At 40.5% G+C, this 23,306-nt stretch overlaps 1 long non-coding RNA gene across 1 annotated transcript; it reads right to left on the bottom strand.

Moving 5' to 3' along the window:
* Nucleotides 1-3,913: 3,913 nt before the first annotated feature.
* Nucleotides 3,914-7,600, bottom strand: LOC147136528 (uncharacterized). The gene is made up of 3 exons (XR_015089690.1): nucleotides 7,408-7,600; nucleotides 6,624-6,697; nucleotides 3,914-4,210 (listed from the first exon to the last, which is right to left on the bottom strand). It is a non-coding gene; the product is annotated as an uncharacterized LOC147136528 (long non-coding RNA).
* Between the last annotated feature and the right edge of the window lie 15,706 nt (nucleotides 7,601-23,306).

Below are 23,306 nucleotides of genomic sequence, written 5' to 3'. Positions count from 1 at the left end.
ATGATTTGAGTGACAGGGACTGAGACAGCAATCACAAAAATCTAAATGACAAAGACAGAAAGAAACCAGGGAAGTCAATACAAGCAAACTGACGAGACAACAAGGAACACCTGGACAAGACATGAGTGATTGAGAGAGCTGATTAGAAGACACAAGGGGCCGGTTTAATGAGAACAGGTGTACACAAAAACCTAATGAGACAGAGATGAAAAAAGGGACACAAGAAGAACATGATCAAACTCAAATTAAACCTCATCAAAACCAAATCAACAAGAACACAGACCATCAATTTCTATAACTTTCAGTAAGACTTTTGCACCGCTCAGCAGAGCTGGGTATGTTACTAAAAATTGAGCATTCGTTATTCATCATCCATCTGCAGCGTAGGTAGTACCCTTCCGTCGTCCATCATTCACCTTTTTTTCCAGGGGGAAAAAAGTAGTACCCGTTTACAGGCCGGTCCGTCTCTAATTTTAAACGGCCGTTCGTCGACAAGTCTATTTGTACAGAAATAGTGACTCACTGCGCTTTGGAAGCCTCTTCACAGGGTGGTCCCTCACTCAAATCTGTCCCCCAAGCAACAAAAACTCACTATTTTCCTCCCCGTGCCCGCCGCGGCCATCGAAGCCTCGCCACAAAAAATAGACTAATGACTGACTGCAGACGGATGCCGGACTAAATAAAGGGGTTTCCGTCTATGCTTAATCCATCTATTTTCAAATTTTTCCCGTCATTGGTCAACCGTCAGCAAACCGGGCGTCCGTCAGTGACGGATGGACGGACCGGTCCATCACAGAGACGGAATGCCCAGCTCTGCCACTCAGAAGATGTTTTGGCCCAACCGTCATGAGCAAACTGTCCAAGTTGTCCCAGGTTTTTCCCAGAAAGCATGCTTCTGCTACGTCCATTGATGTTCAACAAGATTTAGATCAAGACTCATCGAAGGCTACTTCAGAACAGTCCAATATTTCGCTCTTAGCCATTCTCGGGTGTTTTTAGCTGTTTTGGGACTGAGACCAAGCTTTCAGATGTCTTAAATGACATAATATTCAATATTTGTGCAAGTAGTTGGGTCTGATCAGTTGTTTACAACAATGAAACACATAGACCTGGTGTCATTTCATTTCTGTACGCTAGGATGTAAATCTTGAAAGAATGTGATTTAGTGTCAACCACCAAGATGCTTTGCTTCCGACTGACCATCATTACAAGGATTAACACTGAGTCAACCCTGGGACAGGCTCCAGTCTGCAGATGTCTGAAGTCGTCATGACAGACTCATGGCGTGTTGCAGTCTGTATGTTAAGAATATCCTCAAAATTTATATGTTTAATGTTTTTTTTTTTTACCTTTAATCTACAAAACACATTTTCTCAACATGTTTTCATGTCACTCACTAGCGTGCTGCTGTTGTTTACTCCTTTGTGAATGTCTGACATCATGACAACCACAGTAACCAAATAATAGAGTGCACTGTAGGCACTCACACACACAAACAGACCTCCGCGCACACACACACACCTCATCCCATCCTTTCATCGCACACCACATTCACACTTCCTGTAAAATCCTGGCTTCCTAAATGATGGCTCGGAAAACCAAGATGGGTAGCAGGCCCACTTCTTGTGGGCTGCCACATGATAAAGAGTCCTCATATCATTTAATGAGCAAACATCCTGAGCTGTATTTCTCAATTTGGATTTAAAAGGCGAGATTTTGGTGAAAGTCTCAAAATACGCCTTTTTGTTTTTATCACCGTTACCCCTTCTACAATCAAGGAATTTTAGGTCACAGTTTTAAGTACCTGGTACTGATCTCTAGTAGCATCCTACGTTATTTCCACGACCCGTTATCACGACAGGATTATACTTTATCCAGAAACGTTGCCATAGACAAAATTTGGGCTACATTATTTCAGTTATTTAACCTATGGAGACAATCACAAAAGTACATCATTATATGAAGCAAAAACCAGCACCTTAAACTGAGAAGTGCCAGACCCAAAACCACTTTATACACTCATTAAAGCCAATCCCTGACTAAATAATATATGATTTGGGATCTTTTGTCATGTCATTGTTGATATTGCTTGAGTGTAATTTACTCAAGCCCAAACTCAGCTTTTGTAATGTTCCACAATTGTCTCCATCGGAAGTAATTGTTCCATGCCCTGGCTAAATTGAAAACACTGGTGGATAATTTAAAAACAGGATGAAGCATAAAACTAGCTTTCACCACAATAAAGTGGAAGCTCCAAAGTCGAAGTCCCCAGAAGTTGTATGATTTGGACTTCAATCAACATTTTCTGGAAAAATATACATTCAAAGTCAAATCCTCATGGTGCGTGAGGTCAAATGTCATGCAGGATGTCGACACATCTTATAACACTTCAGCTCAGTGAACATCTAAAGGATTAATTCAACAAGTTTTATATTTTTTTTCTTTGCTTTCTTTTATGGCTTTGTATTTATTTTATTTTATTTTCACTGTTGGAAAAGTGGAAGACTGCAATGATAACCATAGAATCAGACATTATGTTACGACAAGAAAGGAAAATAATCCGTACACTATAATTTAAATATGAATTCCAAACTGAATTTTGCGTGGATGCTAGTGTACCACATAATATAAATTCGAGTTGCACGATATATGGAAATAAATATCGGTATCACAATACGGTAAAGGCCTATTCAATATGCATATCGCAAAGGTGTGCCGTAATTTTCTCTTGGAATTATTGTTGGAAGTTGGTCAAAGTTGGTCAACGGAAAAGCTAACGGAAGCCCGTTTCAAATGATAGGCGGACCGACCGATATTTGTTTGTAAAATATTTTAGTAAAATGCCCAGCTCTGGTTAAATGTGCATTGCCACTCAAAAGTTGGAAATTATCTAACAAAAAACAAGTTTTTAATTTTTTTTTTTCCTGTACAAAAATTGTTAATACGGCGTACACAATTTGACATGATCAAAAAACGTATATAATACGGGGATAAAGTACAAGTTGACAGGTATGCTTTAGTTTCATTTCATTGTTGATGGTTCTGACAACATGATGCAGACAAATCTTTGAGTAGCACTCACACTATATGTACCTTATAAGAGGACATTTTAAATTACATTCTTACCCAAGAAATGTGCATGTTGCACTTCTATTGATACAACTGTATGCCATAAACGGTGGTATTTTGCCCCAGTGACAGAAAATAACGTGACAACTCTGCAGAGAAATCAATGTATTCAAGTTAGGAGGTCTTAGCAAGTGGCAACGTAAGATGGCCGCCGGTGGCCTCACTTCTCCCCACGGCATGACGCTAGTTCTTAATTACAAAAGTGATTTGAGATACAGTAGGCTACTTTCTCAGTATTTGAATGCTTTTGTTCCTGTGATGATTTGCTGTGTTGTTATTAAACATATACGTCTAGAGGTGTTGTAGCTTTAGAGATTTCTTTTTTGGTGTGAAAAAAAAAAACCGAAAGGCGATCCAAGTCTAACATGAAAGAGCCGAACATTGCAGTTTGACAACTACCGTCCAGAAGTGACATACTAAATGCAACGTGAAATTATTTTCTCGCCCTATTTTGCTATCGCCAAAACGCATCTGTCAACCAGAACATGATAACCGTGCGTTTTTGTACACATACACACACGTACATCGTACATACACACGCTTACATCTTGCTCCCAACAGATGTTTCGTCCGCCACTGCCTTCCCAGAAACCCACAAGTGAGCGCATTTTCCCGCCGCAGGGTCGGGGAGTAAAACCACTGGAGAGAAGACCGCAGTGCTCCAACAAAACTCCAGAGGGAGAAAAATGTACAGAAAAACCTTTCAAAAAGGAAAGGAGGGGAAAAAAAGCAAAGGATTTTCTAATCCGTCCTTTATTGAGGTGGCTGGTTTTCGGCTGGGCAACTTTTCTTTTTTTTTTTTTTTATGTTTGAGAAGGCTGGCCTGTAATTTGGGTAGCCACGGCGACCAGAGGGACTTGTAATAAAACGAGACTCTATTCTGGGATGCTCTGTAATAATGGACGCCACCATCCACTCCTCTTGTTAGAGATGGAATGATGAATGGAGGGATGGCGATGGATGGGCATATGCTCGTATGGCAGCAGCATGAATGGATGTGGACAATGTGGAGGGGTGGACGGACAGCAGGGGGTCACACAATAAGCACAGCCCTGATTCAGCTGACACGTGCACTTCTGACCTACATGAATAAACAAAAAGATGAAATGACATGTATATAAAACTGCTTCATGAATATTACATGACCCTGATACGTCACTCACTCCAGTTTGCACGGATTGGCTCGTTCTTTTGCAAGGTCGTCTTTAACCTAGCAGCTCCGATTCATACACGTAAAGGCCATTATGACCTAACACTTTACAAGACCTTGCGGTTGAATTTCTGCGTTCAGACACCTCTCTATAATCTCCACGCCATGTTAACAGTCAGGCAATAAGCCAAAACCATAATTAGGAAATTACATTGACATACATCCTGTCATTAGAAGTGTCTATTGCTATTGCGTTGTAATTACATTTTAGTAGGTTGTTATTACACCATTTAGAAGCTGTCCGTCTTACCCCAATCTCCTCCTTAATTGGTTAGATTGGCCTCTCCCATACCCCCAGGTCCGCCCACCTCTTAGATGGAACATTCCAGTGGTTTTAGATTTTTAAGATGGAGAGTATTATACAAGGGACTAATATGCCACATAATGAATGAAACGAAGGAGCAAACTTGGCCGAAGGGCGGAGAAAGAAAATTGGTTCAAAGAAAGAACTTGGTACGCAAAGTACTGTGAAGACATTTTGAAAAGAACTAAAATGGTGAAGATGAGAGGGGGTGGACACAGTTTTCTTGCATGACAGATTCCCTCCTAGCCAACTGAGGCTTGTCCTTTAATACCCAGAAGTCTTCATGTGGCTTCTCAACGAATGCACATAAAGCAAAGCTGACCACATCACTGCCGTGGTGCTTGTTAAACTGTGTTGCTCACACTCTGCGTGCATGCTCACATGTGTATGTGTGTGTGTGTGTGTGTGTTGGAGAGCAACATCTGTCAGGCAGAGCACTCAGGCTTGCACATCTTAATTTGTCAACACTGCTGTGATGGACAGGAGGGGTAAATTTGACAGGAAACAAATTTAGTAGAAATATGATGGTTTCAATATGACTGCAACTATAAATACATCTAATGAATGTAGTTTCATGGCAGGTTTTTACTATTAGTGTGTCGTCATTAGTTACATTAAAAAATGATAATGAATTTGAGGGTACATTGTCGTTTGGAATAGATAATGTTTACGCGTGGGACTTCCATTAATAAAGGACACAATTAAAAAAAACAGATAACATAGTCAACCCGAAGCTTCCTTTAAATGCTCTCAGCTCCAACCATTTAATATTTCCTTTCCAAAATATATTTATCATAATATAAAAAAGAGCCCCGCTTTGATCATCATTGCTATTACAAATGCACCAGTATTGGGACTGGTGTACTTCTGTGTGACTGGGCATTACTGGTTGTCACACAAAACTGGTTTTGGTGGTATTGGAGGACCTAAGTGCAGGAAAGCAAGGAGGCAAGACCGGGGCAGGAGGAATCGAAAACAAGGATTTATTTTAGCGCTGTCAAGTGATTCAAATGTTTAAAATTATGAACAGAGGTGGGCATTCGGTCAGACTGACTGACCGGTCCGTCAGCCCCGTCACTGGCGGACACCTGTGTTTCTGACGTTTTTTTGGGGGACTGACTGGCGGACCAATGGATGTCTGACAGACTGACAGATTTAAATGACGGACTGACTGACGCATTGACGGACTGACAATTACACTTCAGTTCGTCATGAAAAATGATGGACTGACGAATGACGGACGGCTACCCTGGCCACTGACGGATGACGAATGACGAACCAGCAAAACTTATTAAAATGACCACCTCTGCTCATTAATCGCACAAGTTTCCATAATCATAGTTGTCTACTTCTACAATTTTCTAAGAATCTTGTAATGTTTACTTGAGTAAAATTGTGGAATTAACGTATGATCATCAAATACAAAGTATATTGTATACGGTAACGGCTTTCTTTGAACCTTGAATGAAATCCTTTTCCTGTAAAATAGAATAGTTAAACAAACTGGACTCAGCTTTACAGGCATCTTTCCTATAGTCTTCTCATAGAAACAATTCTTAAAGCTTCTCGCGTACAGGTTTAGTTCTGGATTTGCAAAGTGTGCAAATTACTTTTGACACTTCTGAGTTTGGCTGCACATACGAGCAGAAGTTATAGCCCTCTACAGGAAGTAAATAAATCTTAACTGATTTTAAAAAAAAACGCTCAATAATTTACATTCAAGTTGATGCTTTAACTATGACAACTCTCATTTATTCATCCAAAAACGAAACCAAGGAGCATGGAGGAATCAAAATCAAAAATTAACCAAGTCCAACAAATGGAGATTCTAAGACACACACCAAAACTGGCAAAAAAAACGATAAAGAGAACCAGGACATGACTCATGAAGTGATTGACGATGACCGAAACAGAAGCAACAAACCAATCAAGACAGAAAGAAACCAGGGTACTAAATACAAGCAAACTGATGAGAAACACCTGGACTAGACATGAGTGGATCGGGGAGCTGATTGGAAGACACATGGACCGGGCTGACACGTGGAAACGAAAATCTAAGGAGCAAGACACGAAAAAAGACACACAATGAATAACAAAGACAACGCGAAACTCAAAATCTAATAATCAAAACTACACAGATCACATGAATAGCAGGCAGGCAACTTGCTACACGTGAACCATGGATTGTTGCTGCCCTCTGGTGTTTAGAATTCAGAAATCAAGAGCAACATTTAAAATGAAACAAAACAATTACTTTTCTGCCCAAATATTTCAGGACACGTATCTTAATCTCATTTACATTCTTCTATAATATAAATATTATTATCTTTCATGAGGTCACTGCTATGGCTGTAAACCCATTTGAACCGCAGTCTCTGTACCATGGCACACTTTCAAAGGTCTCTCTTTGTCACACGCACACACTTATTTGAGCTCAATGTACAAAAGATGGTCCAAAAGTTCTAAAAGACTGTCTTGGACCAATAACAGTCAACTAAATGTTCCGTAATTGTGTATTGGGAGTTTGTAGTGTGTGTGCGTATATGCGCCTGTGTGTTTGTTTGCCATGTGTCCAGACAGGAAGTGGTGGGAACTAGTTTGAGGTTAGTGGCAGGAAAGAATAGTACGTAACTACTGCTACTGCTGTGACGATGGCTGCCCCGTTGGGTCTTTGAGTTTGTTACACCTGCGGTCACATCCTCCCATCAGCTAATTATCCGTACCCGCTCCGTATGGTTTTACACCGAATATCAACACATCTCACCTGCTTGTCTTTGTCATCCCTTACTTTTCCCTCAGACCTTCAAAAAAACATCCCATTCAAGCCCAGTGGCATTTATATAAAATGCTTTCTTTCTGAATGCTGCCCCACCCTTCTCTTTAAACATTAAATGCTGCATAACAGTTTGACCACAGGAACTAAAAGGCCGTGTTTCTTTGCTGTTTACTAGCTTGTGGCACACCACATCCCTCTTATTCACATCTGGGCTTTCAACCATCTCCAAAGCGAAAGGGGCAGTGATGTCACCACAAAGAGGAAATTCATCATTACAACTCCCTTTATTCGGATTTGTTTGAAGCACTTTTTCATGATATTACATATCCGATGTGCCAATGTCATTGTGCAGTACTGCATGGGTGTGTGTCTGTGTTAGCATACATTAGAAAATACATATGTTACCCTTTATTGAAAGTTACCTCACAATCACCACCTAATATTCCTTATCAACACCCATTTTTAAAAAATATTTCTCAACAATAAAACATTTATAGCTACATCAACCTTTTTTTTTTTTTTTTTTTGCCACGTCTATTTCACTTCATCGTTGTCTTTATTGTCTATGTGATGTTTTTCTGCAATGATTGTTTTTCAGTTTCACAATTCCTGCTTCACTTTTTTGTGGGTTAAAGATATGGGTTCACAGAAAGGGCAAGCATGAAAATGTCCCCCCAAAATATTTCTTGTGAATGCGACAACCTTGCATTTTGAGTGAAATGCTTTCAGTTGATGATGGGCAATACTGTGAGCAGGTGTCAGAAACATATTGCCCACGGACATCAGGTGCACCCCCTGGACCACTTGAGGAGTCTGGTTTAAAAATAGCTCACCACTGACACAATATTGTAATTCCTCAAAATATTGTAGAAGGGATCATTTGACAATATGAAACCTTGCAGAGGCATATAAAACTAAAGTTTTGCATATGTTTCCTACATATTGATATTAATTTGTTTCCTACCATGTTAAACCATTGGTGATAATTATTGGGAGAAATCATTAACAGCAAAGTCTTCACATTGATGAAAATCATTAATTATTATTAATAATATAATTACATGTAATTTGAGGATTCTTTTTCTAGTTTTAAAATTGTGCATTAAATTGGTAGCTCTTTGCAAAATGATAATACTAACCAAAACCGCCCTCTGGGCTCAATACTGAATACAGAGGTTCCTGCATTGGACTGCATGAGTGACAAAACCGTGGCAGTGGAAACATTCCTTACATTGCCACTCAGTGGTAAGCCATTGTAAGTGCAAAAAAAAGCAACGCCTCCAAATCATAGACATTCATGAACTCCTCTTTGGTCACTGAACGTTACGTCGACGGCACCACCATATTGGATGTGTCTCAAACGTGAACTTTGTTCTTCTTGTAGATGTACCAACCATCTTTCTTGTAGATGTACCAACCATTTTTCACTCAATGTCAGAACTCGTTGGGTTAGGAATTTTGATTGTATTAGGCCATGAAACATTATTTTGTGAACGTTATTTTCTGCCTGTGTGTTTAATACTGAAGTCCTTGTGTGCAGAGGTGGGTAATCCAGGTCCAGAAAAGTAAAAACCCTGCCACAGCTTGGCTTTAGCCGCAGGTGCTTCTAATCAACTGGGCTCGTTTACCTGCCGGTTGAGTTAGTTGAGTTAAGTTCAGCGCTTCACTACATTCTTAACGTAAGGACTAAGCAATTATAATCATCAAATTAGAAATTACGTACATTGTTTTTGATGCCACACAACAATGTGCCAAACTGCTCAGTGAGGCACCTAATATATGTGTGTACTGAAAACCCACGTGGCAAAATATGGAAGTCAGTGCGTCCATCCTTCTTTGTCTATATGTGCCCTGTTATTGACTGGTGACCAATCCAGGGTGTACCCTATCTCTTGGCCAAAGTCAGCAGGCACAGGCTAGCTACAGTTCACCCGTGACCCCGCTGTACTGTTGAAGATTGATGGCTGGATATTTTTTTTTTGCGACATGACCAGATGAGTCCAGAAGAGGGCAGACAAGCTGCACAAGAAAAAGAATACAGTACTTACTGTGTCCACTTTGATCCATTCCCAAGCAAAAAGAAGTGGAAGATCCTTTTAATACTATTATGTGAGGAAAACCATCTATTCCTGTGGGCAATATGAGCTGATCTTTCTCAGCGTTTTCTATTTGGCCGCAGCCACGGTGAAAACGATAAATTTTATATGTTTGCGTTGTCCTTCATTAAAGTAATGGGTTTGTTAAAGAGAGACACATTTAACTGAGCTGTTGCTTTCATGGCGAGAGAGAACAAATTGGAGAAGTTGAATTGAAGAAGAGACTCTAATTTATCAGTACCCGTGAAGGCGTCGCAGACGGTTTCAACACTTTCTGCCGTCTGGATTTATGATTGGTAAGGTATCAGTCAATAGGTGATGGTATTTCTCTAACCAACAAAATATGCTGGAGAATTCAATCAAATTTCCCTCTCAATACACTGCCCTCCAACCCGACAGTTTTATGACCTAGTTCACACTAAAACGCCATAGAAGCAAGTCTATTAAGGGGTGGGCATGAGGCCAACCGGCATTAGTGTTGAAGTCTGAATCCACAGTCCTTTTATATCATATGATTTGCAGAGGAGCTTGTGAATGTTATTTTCTATTTGGTCCATAAGGATGATTTCACTGGGGCGTTATATCGTGTCGAGTCATAAAGTGATGCTTCTGTCCACTCATACTCAAGAGGAAGCATACAAACAAGCAACGTTTCATTAACCTATTAGAATAATTGCTAGTGGTTATATTTGAACGTTTTTGGAAAACAAGAAGAAAAATGTTGTTCCCTTCCAACTGCAGGTTGAGATCGACAAGAGCTGGTGTGGTGTATCCTTACACACGCATCATTATCTAATACAAACAGCACAAATGCGGTTGAGCGAGTTACCACCATTCAACCGGCAAGTGCTGAGTGGAAAGAGCCTGAATGGTGACATACTAGTTAATCTTTAATTCAAGAAATCACCAAACATCTTAATGCAAGAACAGATGAGTTCAGTTCGTGTGTCTGTTTTTACTGAAATAAATGAAATTCAATGAGACGCAGGTATCAAAAGGACTGCTCACTCTTAAAAACACAGAGCAGCAAAAAAAAAAAAGGGAGGAACAAAAACATCCCTCACATTGAGATGTACTTGAGCTGAGCCTGCTCACAATGGCCTCCCCCGCTTCTGTCCCCCTTTATCTCTTGATGTTGCCCTGTCTCTCTCACACACATAGTAGCTCCACTGTGCAGCTTTGCATTGAATCCCTTTTGTATTCACTGCAGAGGCTCCGGGGTGAGGGCCTTCCTTTGGCTCAGGAACTAAACAGAGAAGATGGTGTTATCTGAACGCTGCCAGGAGGTTGTCAGCTTGTATCGGGCCGCGCTGACCGAGTGGCCCGTTAGCGGATGCTCATTGGTGCCAGGCTCCCAGCACCTCTCCTCTGCGGGCATCTGTTGTGTGTGGAATAGCTGTGTAGTTTGTCTGTGGCTGCATCTTAATCCTCCGTCTCTTCAGCTGCAGCCATGCCTCACCCGTGCAAAAACCAGCAGCTCAGCTTGCTTGTATTAATTGCCCTTTCCTGGCTTGCTGCTTGCTTCTGATTACAATCATTAATTTCAATTCCCTAGAACACCGCCATAACTGTAGCTGCTTTTAGACACACACGCGCGCGCGCGCACACACACGGACACAAATATATATTGGCGTAATTGCATATTAAGAGGAATGTTACCCTCAAGTATTTATAGCGGCAGGGAGCATTCAGCCTCTTTCACTCAGCATGCTTACACCCATTATGATTCCAAATAAGTGGCGTGACAGCATATTAGCCCATTTTGCCAGACCTAAATGTTTTCATGGTGATTTGGATTTTGAAATAAGTGCAGAAGTGAAGATTAAGACGTGGTCTATTTGGTCATGCAAAACACAAAATTATTTAACCCAGCATGAAGACACTATTTGGCAGTTTCCAATCGGTTCCTATTCCTCTAACCAGCCAGGCAAATCAAATCCCAGCTATGCCAAGTTGCCAAGGCTGTTTTTTTTCTTCACTAAAACTGACTTTGTAAAGTCAATAAGCACATAGAGGACATATGCTTATTGTAATTAGTTTCATGTTGACAGTTGCCCACATGCAAACACAGTACTTGGCCATTTGTAGGTCAACATCAGCTGCTAGGTGTGTTTCTCCTTTCCGCCTTGGCTGGTCTCTTCCCCTGGAGACAGAGGACAGCGGAGATTGCTGTTAGGACACCCCAGCAGGGGCGCCGCATCTGGTAAAATCCCAACATCTGGATAGGCAGGGTGGCCTCGTAATTGCAGCGCTGCTTTCATGACTTGGTTTAAAATTGCCAGGGAAATTCAGTGTCAAAGCATATTATTAGCGATGACACAATACATTTTTAAGCAGCAAACACTTTCAACAAATATTGTCTCAGCTAAAGGACAGCAGCTCGGGACAAATTTGGATGGAATCAGTGTGATCAAAACTGTGTTATACCCCACATTGCACATTAATTCAGGCGATTTAAATTTGCATTACAATGAGTAACACCGGAACGCAATAACGATGTAGCTACATACTGCCGCATATGGTGAGGCTTGGTGCAGATGTCCTTGCATGAAATGGGTGTCCACAGTCTAATATCACCCATCCGCTATCATTAGCTTTTAGTTTAAGGATCCTACTTCTCTCCAACAACCTCATCCACTTACCGGCAAAGCCTTCCAAGAGAGCCCTAAAATCCTCCTGTAATCGCAGTCTGTGTGGCCTCTTACCTTCTGTCACCCTAACACCCCAGAGTGTTGGATTTGCTCAGGAAGGGAAGGTTTCTGGACCGGCTCATCAGACAGCTGTACCTTAAAAGGCCTCACGGGGGCATCAACCTGAGGGTCACAGCTTTGGTCGCTCATTTGTAGGCCAGGCACAAATAAAAACCCCTGAAGCTTGACAACTTCCTTGCTGAGCCAATGTAACCCAATTAGTGGCCGGCCCCTGTTGGAGAAAATGAAAACATTCCGGAGTTATAGTCCCAGGATGCCTGTATTCGTTTATTAAATCCATTTATTGTTTCACTCCTTGCTCAGGTTTTCTAAGAGTTAATTTAATGGGTCAACACAAAGTGTCTCGACAAGCGAAGCCAGTAATCATATTCCCGGCTGTGCTCCCCCTTAACCAGACATGATGGCACACATCATTATAGTAATCTGCTGCTATCTTCTTTTTTAACGGACACCCACATAATGAGGGCTTTCCACAGCTCCGTGGGTGTTAAATTTCTGCGTTAGTCCATGGGGAACAAAGATGCTGGAAAGGGGAGTCAAAGACGAAAGCAAGAATGATTGCTCTGGAGGTCATATTGATTTATAAAGCATCCCGTGGATTGGGCTGTGGATGGTTAACCACCCAAGCCACTGTTAGTCGTAGGATCCCAGACTTTTACCCGGAAGGCCCAGAAAACAGACAGCAGGTATTGCAGTGAAATCAATGACTGACTCTGAGAGGTCCTATCCAGTCATCTGTGGGGGTTCCCTTGACACCTGTACTTGCATCCACTGAAAACAAAGCAGAACTTGATAACAAAGCAACGGTGCAGCGAGGGATGGCGAGGATTGTCTAGGCTAAAACAGTAGTCAATGCCTGGATAGATTCTGCTTTTGTGTCGTCACAAGTTCTGACAATACAACAAATTCTAGACAGTGTGACAAAAGGATGGATATGTTTGCCAACTGAGACTTGGACCCTTTCGGGTTTCCCCTCCCTTGTGGACATCTGACAGAGCCAGATAGGCCCTCTTAATGCTGACATCCAAATGTCCTCATCCATCCTCATCCAGGAGACCTGCGGGCAACGAGCACGTACATGGAGGCTCCTCCCCAATGCAGAATTTTTTTTTCCAAGCCAAGCAAAGCAATAGTGCTGGGTGTGTCCCTGTAGAGCCTCTGTCAATATGTTATCATCATTGCTGGCAGCAACCCCTGCAGATGGGTCAGCAAAACTGTTTTCACTGTAGTGTTATGTTAAACTGCATTGCCAGTGCAATGCACAAGCTTCTTTTCTGTTTTCAAACAATGCAATTCTCATACCTGGAATGACACTTCTTGTATTTGTGACAACAAATGGTCACAAAATAGAGCACTGGATTAGGGAAGTAGAATTTTATTTCAGCTGATTGAATCTCTGGCGCATAACCTCCGAAGAGGATTTGGGCCAGTGGGGAAAAAAATAAGGTTGGTAAGATTCTCACTTTTATTTCAGAATTCTGACTTTATTCTCAGAATTCCGACTTTAAAGTGGGAATTCTGAAAAGTTTGAATTCTGAATTTATTCTCAGAATTCTGACTTTAAAGTCAGAATTTTGAGAATAAAGTCAGAATTCTCACTTTAAAGTCAGAATTCTCACTTTAAAGAACAATTCTGAGTTTAAAGTCAGAATTCTGAGATGAAAGTCAGTATCTTGCCAACCTATTTTATTTCTCCCACTGGCCCTAATCCTCTTCCGTACATAACAGTCGATCCAACCTGGCTTTGTTAACATAGTTTGGAGTAATTTGGAAAATGAACCATGTAATATTGTTTTAATAGTTATATATAGTGTGTGTGTCTGCATATAAAAGCAAAAGTGAATATTAGGTATAAAAAAAGCAATAACAATGCATTTAAATTTCAAAAGCTGAAACTGGTTAATAAGACTCTTGCTCCTGCACTGTAAGAGAGAAAAAAAAGCATTAGAAGCTTACAATAACTGTTTTTACTCCCGCTATAAAGAAAGCCATAAAACAATATTTACTCTTTTCCAGCAGAACCCACACTGTAAAGAAAGGCACATTGCCAAAAGCAGGGAAACCACAGCAATAACATAGTCATTTCATAAAACCAGAGTCACACCCAGTGCAACCTCTCTGGGCTTTTATATGATTAACCATCGATTGTAATCGCCTTGACTGAATTTAATAAGCGGCGTGGAGAAACTATCAGGAGAAAGGAGGGACAACACAGGAAATTACAACTTTTGCATTTCAAAACAGCTCTTCGCATGTCGTCTTGACCCATTTGAAGGACAGAATGTAGACAGGTGACAGCAGGAAAGATTATGATACGATGACAATACAATTTCAAGCGTTGAAGGTATTTTGTTTACTTTCCACGCTATGCTAATATGTAATGCGTTTCATATCCACATATATGTCATACGCATTACATGTAGTCATTTGCAGGGCAATATTATGGCTTAATGCTCTTGTCAGCTTTTACACTCTAACGTTTATTTACTGTATTTGTATTGAGTCCATTGTGGATAATGGTTCGAGAGAGGAAATGACAGTCCATGCGAGTGGCTGGTAGTTTGACCATGGAATGTTTTTCATAGCTGACATAGTCACCTTCATTTTCTCCTCCAGTTTGCTGTGCAATGCGGCATTACTTCACACAGCTCGAGGTGTTTGGATAGCTAACTTTCTCCATCTAGAACCCACCCAAGATTTCTGAAACGACATCCATCCGTCACACTTTGTTTCAACAAGGGATTGGGTTAACGTCATGTTGTCATTTTCTGTAATTGATGTAAAGGGTGGAAGCTTTTTTGGGATTATTTTGACTGTTATACCTCCCAGTAAGGTATTTTAGGAATGACCATTTTGTCATCAAAGTACACATTTTGCATTTACAATTTTTATTATTAAATTAGAAAGAGTTGCTTTTAGTGAAGCTATAAAAACATCACGATGAAACGTCTCATTACTGATCAGTGTTAGTCGTGATAGCCTACGTACTGTATATAAATGTCGAGGCAGAGACCAAGTGAAGGAGCGTACAAATGAACTTGATCCAGCAGGAGTCAATGGCCTTGCTCTCAAGGACGGTGACTGATACTTTATAATGCACCTACAGTTTAGTCCTATTGATGCAATTCACTTTAACAGGATGGATTGAAAGATGTCTCTTACATCCAAAGTGCTGTTTAAGAGACAGCGATATTGCTGAGAAAATGAGAGGGAAAATGGAAAGGTCAAAATCAAATGATATGCTTTCCCAAATGCAATTTCCTTAAGATGATATCATTTTTTTTCCCATTCTGCTACTGGGTTTCACCCTTCTCTTTTTTCCTTTTAAGCAATTTTTTGTATTAGCTCAGTCACTTTAAACCCCCTTTCCCATCACATTATAAATGTGTTGAAACACATGCTCTGCTGTCATCTGAAGGCCCTCCTACCTAAGCTATAGGGAGAGTCCAAGGGGGGTGGAAACAAGAGGTGCGATAATAGGCATTTAACAAAATGAGACAACCAGTTTGAAGCCCAGAATTAAATTAAATACAACCTGACATGTGACAGAAGCATTATCAGCACATTACCCATTAAAGGCCTCCTGCAGTATATTGAGCATGTTGGATAAGCTGCACTGTACCAAAATGTTGAATAGCCAATATATAGTTGTGATTATGTTCAAATAATCCTTTATTTAACCTACAGTAGGGAAAATTCACATAAGCCATATTTAATATCACTCACATATAGTTTGAGTACACTGTAAATGTAAACTGTAAATTATTTGACTGCATTGATTATGACAGATCACTTTACATTGTAGGGTCACATTTGCAGCAGGGCAAAAGATGGCCAGTGAATCATATTAGATATAATTTTAGGTAAAGAAAATAGGAAAATATATATTTTTCTTAATTTTATTTTTTTATTTATTTTATTTTTGGGTTGAAGCTATAATAAGATAAGAATAACAATTGGTGCTTGACGCAAATTAAGCAGGACATTTTTTACAGTTAACATTTTCAACAATTTTTCATTTCACTCATTCCTGAACATTTAAAAAAATGTTTCAAGTTGAAAACAGAAACTCTATTCCATCGTGCATATTAGTTCAAATCCATCATCTGATTTTTTTTTTCCTTTTTAACTCAACACAAATCAAGCATCATGGTTCCAGTGTTTTGTGGTTGGTGTCGCAACATAGAAAAAAATAAAACAGGGTTGAATAGAAATGAATCATTTTTGCACTCTTCAGACACTGATGATTAAAACACAAACACACAATTTGACGTAGTAGCTATAACAGTACTAAACCGTAACACTTGGTGCATTGTTTGCACTTGCACTGAGCTTGTGCAATGTCGGCGCTCCCGTTTCCAAACGTAAGTGAAAGGCTACTTTAATTCCTAAGCTTACTCCTTGCCATTTCCAATGACATCCCTCTCATAAATGCCACTGGGCATGCATTTAGTCCAGACATGCGACCACACACATTGACATTAGTGGCCCCCAGCAGACACTGCCATGTGTGTGGGTGTGGGTGTGTGGGTGTGTGTGTGTGTGTGTGAGAGAGAGAGTGTGTGTGCAGCTGAGCGGGTGTATGCTAAGCTCTTTACACGAAAGGAAAAGGACGATTCATGTGGCACACATGTAAACCTTGTGGCAGTGACAGAAAGAAAAGGGGCGAGAGCAACTCCCCTCTCCGCAGGCAAAAGGGATCTAAAGCAGCCTGCCTACCACTTCAATTAAAGGCCTAATGATAAGCTTTCAACTGAAAATCGTTATCATCCCACATAGTCACTATGTGCTCATTAGAGCCAACAGAATTACAAGCATCTGCTTTGAAAAAAAAAAAAACATTCTCATTAATTGTTAAATGACTGTAGTTCCTGTTAGATTAATATTAGCAGATCTATATTAGGTCAGTTGTTTGAACGTAATTAATGAGGCACATCAAAATATGTTGTATTGATAATTCAATCAGTTACGTAACACACACTAATTGAAATGCAGATTTTTCAAACGTAAACAGGCAAGACCTGTCAAGTCTTGTATAGTTGAATTCAAAGTTAAGTGTCATGAATAATAAATCCAAGTCAAGTTGAGTCTTTTACATACTTTGCCACGTAAGTCCCAAGTCGTAAACATGGGAAACAAACAGACGTTAAATCATGTGACTTGAGTCCCCCCATCTCTGGTAACCACCAATGTAATATAAAACACACCTCCTGCTCCTTCTTGTCAAAACGTACAAAGAAATGGGACTAAAATGCCAGTGATAATGTGACCCAAATTGAAGTTAAAGGCCAATAAATCCATAACGCATGAGTCAAGACCCGGCAGCAGGGAACAAAGAAAACAAGATGTGGAGACTAGGCATAGTTTATCAGAACCAACAGTACTGCTCAGCTTCTGCGTGGACGCTGGACACAAATAAAATATATTATGGAGAGCTTTTAATTTACAAGCACACATGCTCTTTAAAAACAGTTTGAGTTACAACGTCACATAAATGAAAAGTTATTTGAAAGCATCCTTCATCCCTGTAAATGCCTTACATTGCAGATTGAACTAATGTTTTGTTATGAGAATTTATGCTTTGTTGACATGAGCTAAGAGGCGTAACTGAGGTTGCTACAAACTAGTTTCACACTTTCATTAGGAGATTTCACTTTTCTTGCTCACAGCAGTGAGATTTACTTGCAGTGTATCAATCTGGGGTCATATAAGGAGCACTCAGGGATTATTTACAAGCCCCTGAGACGCAGTCATAGTCGAGCTGACAGAAAGGCGGCACCCTAGGAACTGATGTAATGCTCCTCTATGATGGGAGCCTCAAAAGCTTTGCTGTTAAAAACGCTTTAGCAGAGCAAAAGTGATGAGAGCAGCTTGACGCCGCTGATGTAAATCCCGCCTCTGTTTGCTGAGGTCTCTCGATCAAAGGCAGCAGACAAAAATGGGGGGTGACAGGCAAAGAAAGACATAAGCAGGAAGCTGCTATAGTCACTGAAGTTCTGATATCTCTTTATCTCATCCTTCATCTAAAAAAGCAAACTTCTCATTCTCATCAAGTGCAAGATGGCTGAGAATTCTGCGTTGCTACATATATCCCGCGCCATCATTTCCAACACCAAATTGTAAAAATTCTGGTCCATTCGTACGTCAAGGTAGAGTGAACCCCAGCTTTGTCATGGTTCATTGTTTGTGCAGGTCCGAACTTAGAGTCGCACGCCTTCAGTGTCGTGTCATGTTGTTGGTCTACTGGAAGATATGCCACATGAAATTAAGAGCAAGAAGATGAGGCGGAGAGGGCCCCCAACTAATCTCCTGTAATAGTCATTGATCCCACAGAGCAGAGAGAATATATGCCGATGAATATAGTTGTCAGCTCTGTTTGTGGTTTGCTTCTCCGTGTGTGTTGAAGTAGCAGTTGTTTGAAACGTTATAATCACCGTAACCTCTATGCTAATATCCGTTAGCCAGTCTATGGAGTTTTGAATGATATGTTAGCATTTAGCCAGCAGACTTTTGATAAAACTAGATTATATGGGTTGGTTGAACATATCGAGGTTTAAATTTACAGCACTTCATTCTCTTTTGTTGTATGTGTACATTTTACAGTACACGTCAACGTTGAGTGAGAATGAGCAGCTTGAAGCAAGTACGCTGTGCCTCTTATCAGGATAACTGTGCAAGCGCATCTTCTTTTAGTTTACTTCACGTGACGTTTACGACTCCCATTTCTTGACAAAGAGAGGGTGAGATCAGGTGCTAAGGAATACTTTCATCCAGCCATCCATTTTCTATACCACTAATCTAAAAACGGTTTTATTAAGTTTGAAGCTTTTAAATAAGTTTGAATTTAAGTGTGTGGGAGGGGTACAATTATGAAAATATTTTTTTACTGTATAGCAATGCATCTCTTTACATCACACCGTACCACTGTGTTCACTGTACCATTATATCAAATCTGTTCCAAAATTTGCTTTCAACAGACCAAACCACAAGTTTTCATGTTTAGTAACACTCCAGGTCTGAGCATCTGGTTCCTCTGTTTGCATAGATTTAAATTCTTTCTGCGTACACTCCTCTTAGATCTCCGCTGACCATTTACCAGTGTTTAGCTAGGTTTAAATATGAGCCTTTTATGAGCCGTGACACAGATTACAGCCATAGCCCTTCACGTCTGGCTCCCAACCAATGGATCACGACAGCCAATTGACTCTGTGTGATCTTTTTTGTTCCTCCAGCTGAACTGTACAGATACGATCATTGCTCGGGTTCAAATGTGAAGGCTGGGAAATCGCAGCGCTCCGCTGGAGTTGAATTGTGCCCCGGAGAGGAGGAAGTGTAGCTTTCCTATCAGATGAAGGGATCAGAGGAGACAGATAATTCAGTTATCACATCTGCTGTGATTAGGGCGACAGGACATTGTTTGCTGATAATGGTTTGCAGGCTTCTTGGAGGCTCGGTTTCTAATTGAGAAACTTTTTTTTTTGGCTGCGTCATCTAATTTTTAAGGACGTCACCTTGACATGTCTCCTTTCATTTTTCTCATTCCACTTTTTGCCCAATGTGCTTTGTCTTCTTTCCTCTTATTCGTACTGGGATCATTACTGTTGTTATATCTTATATAAGTCTTTTTGCTGTGTTATCTTCTTTCATTGGATTTCTTTGAGACATACAATAGAGTAGACTGTCTATCCTCATCTTGTTTCATTATGATTTTGCTTTGGTCCCTTTTAGACCGGTGCTGTCTTTTTCAATTTAGGAGTGATGGTAAGGCTTTTGGGAAATGGGACCCTGACAGACAGCTGTTGTGTTATTGTTCTTCTTTTCTCAATCGTATTTTTTACATTTAATCCTGTCTCGTCTTTTTTTTTTCGTATAAAGTTTCAACAAACCCTGTTTTTGCACTAGTTACAGAAGTTTTTAAAGTCATCCATATGTCTCCTTGTTTCATATTATTTGACCTATTCGTTCCCATTCCGAGAGGGCCAGCAATGTTACGTGCGTGACAGCCTGTTGATGCTTCATGAGGATGATGTGTTGTAAATCTGGTTACGGCATGACGAATGTCACGACAAATAGATAGATCCTTTCAACAGGTAAATTTGAAAGACTGAAGGTGACAAATGGCAATTTACCTTCTTGTAAATCAGGTTGACTTTGAGAAAAAGGACGCAGATGTAGAAGAATGCCTATGTGTACACAGGAGTGCCTGAAAAGATGAAAGTTGTTTATTTATGTATTTTTTATTTTTCTAAAACCAGTTCATTTTGTTGACCTGCTTACACTTGGCATGCATTCATCACACTGTCAAGATGACTTTGTCAGATCAGACTAGAGACATAAATTACTGGCGAAAGCGGACGGCACCATGTGACAGTGTTCACCCTCTGCGTGAAGGGCTTATTTTTACTTTAAAGTACAGTAATCTGTTAATTGAAAATAATAACGACTGAATCACAAAAAAAATGAAACTGTTGCCTGAGAAATAATTAAAACAACAGCCAACTAAATGACAGATGGACTAACAACTAAAGCAGCCAAGCGGCCAAAACCAAGCAAGCAAGCAACCAACTAACAGTAGTCGAGGTGTCTAGTGTACACTCATGAAAAAAGAAACAAAACAGTGACCAGGCATATGGTTTGGACCTAAATAAACACTACAGGTGTGGGTGCGAGGTACAGATGGTGTACTTCTACTCCAGGTGCAGGTTGACAGACAAATACAAGGTGTATGAACGCAAACGCCACCTGTACGTGACAGGGAGTGGAAAAGAAGCTCATTTGTGTGCACGGGTGATTAAATTCCCATATTGATACCCCAGTTTGCATGCACATTTCTCCTAAACGAACACATTGGTAAGGCTGTCTCCTATAACTAAACAAACCCAGTTGATGGCCTCCAGGGTTATTTTTCTGAATCATGTGCTGTGTCCACAAGATTTGAAGATATTTCACTAGGCACCGGAGAGCACCAAATGTTTGCATGCAAACTGGTGTCATTTGATCCACCTTCATACCTCCATAAATTTATTAATTGAAGAGAGGGAAGTTCTCTTATGACTCTCAGATGGCAGTTTGATTCAGATTTTATAATCCAGGCTTTGGTTCTATAATAAGCAGGAACTGTCCTGTCTGATTAGGCAGGCTCCACAGAGCCCTCAAAGGCCTCCACCCCCTTCGCCCCAACTTGCCAGACCCCCGCTGCCCCCATCATACTTATGCAGTGAGAATGAGAAGAGGCTCCAAAGCATCCCCAGGCTTTACGTCCCGATCCCTCTGTCTGCATGGGGGCAAGAGGGGAGCGGCCCTATAGACTAAAGCCTTTAATTGCCGCAGTCTTCTTCTCTTATCCGCATTCTCCCTTTTATAGCTTTGGCTGCTGACGGACCGGGCAGACGAGAGGAGAACACTGATTTAATTCTTGCTGGATATTTTGCTGGACCATGTTTTATTGGGATTACTGTTAATATGTCTTTTAGGTGAGGACACAATTGGAGTGTGCTAAATGGTGAGTTTAGGTAGCATTCTGTACCCACAGTGAACCCATTTGATTCAATATGGTGGTGACTATTCTTTGGATCAAATTGACAAACAAGAGTCTTTAGCTGGAGTTTTGTGGCTCAGACCGGCCCACTTCAGTTTAGAACGTTTTCATGAATATATGTAATTTTACCCTTATTAATACAACCATCTAAAATAGCTTACTATTCCCTCCAATGATATTCATTTTGTATTTGGCTAAAAATCAAAATTACGATTGAATGCACTTCAAGAGTATGAACAGTGTTTATTTGGACAAGTGTGAGAAGATGAACAGACAGGGACCAATACTGTAGGCAAGTGTGCATAAAATGGGATAAAACACTTTGCATTTAACAAGGCAGATTATGAAACACTGTTAAATCCGCAACATTAAGGCAGCTAACAGGGCACTTCCTGTTAGCGCTCTTATTTGAAACCTACTCACACCCCTTCTGGTTAACTACTGAGTAGACTGACACTAACCAGTTAGCCAGTCCTCCCTCAAACGTCTCCAGTTGGTCCAAAATGCTACTGCCCGCCTACTAACTGGAGCTCGGAAGATCGAGCACATAACACCGATTCTGGCCTCCCTTCACTGGCTCCCGGTGCATTTCAGGGTTCAATTTAAGATTCTCCTATTTGTCTTTAAATCATTAAATGGCCTCACCCCGGCGTACCTCTCCGAGCTACGCACCTTCCCGCAGCCTCAGGTCTGCGGAGCAGGCGCTGCTCGAGGTGCCGAGGACCAAGCGGAGCCTCAGAGGGGATCGAGCCTTTTCTGTCGCTGGTCCTTCCCTCTGGAATGTCCTCCCATTGGTTGTTAGGCAAGCCCCCTTTCTGTCCATTTTTAAAACCCAGTTGAAGACACATTTCTTTTCTCTGGCTTTTGATCAGACCTGCATTTTTCGGCTCTTTTCCGGTATCAATTGTATATGGTGTTTTATGTCAATTTATTGGCTTTATTTATTTATATTTCATTTGTATTTTATATATTATTTATGTCTATATTTATTAATGCATGTACCACAGCCTTTTATTGTTTTTGTTTTATTTATTGTATTGTAAAGTGCTTTGTTACAGCCATAGCTGTTATGAAATGAGCTATATAAATAAAATTGTATTGTATTGTATTGTATAACTTTACGAAAGCACAGAGGTGTTCCCAGCATGCTTTGTAGTGGTTTCGAGTAACACATGTTACAGGTTGTAATATACCTACAGTGGTGTGGCTAGTAGTCATGTATTAAATTATTGCTACTTTTAGTGTTAATGTGACTTGGTGACACCCTTCAAAACAAAGGTAGTGCAGCTAGTGATATATATAAAATAAAGGCCTGCCTGAGGCTTTTACTAGTACATTTTTATGAGTAGTTGATACTAGAATTGAATAGTATATGGGTTTTTTATTTGCTGTTTTGAAAACAGATACACATACGAGAAAAAAAAAATGTGCGGGCTAAAATAGTGGCCCGAGCAGCGTATATAGCAGCCCAGCCTACCTGGAAATCACCAGAATGTCCATATTACCATTCCGTGCCTGGTCTTGAATCATTTCTCTTGATCA

The sequence above is a fragment of the Filicampus tigris genome, chromosome 14 (assembly GCF_054856515.1).
Source record: "Filicampus tigris isolate MCC_2025a chromosome 14, RoL_Ftig_1.0, whole genome shotgun sequence".
Lineage (NCBI taxonomy): Eukaryota > Metazoa > Chordata > Actinopteri > Syngnathiformes > Syngnathidae > Filicampus > Filicampus tigris.
This window is presented reverse-complemented; position numbering and strand designations above follow the sequence as displayed.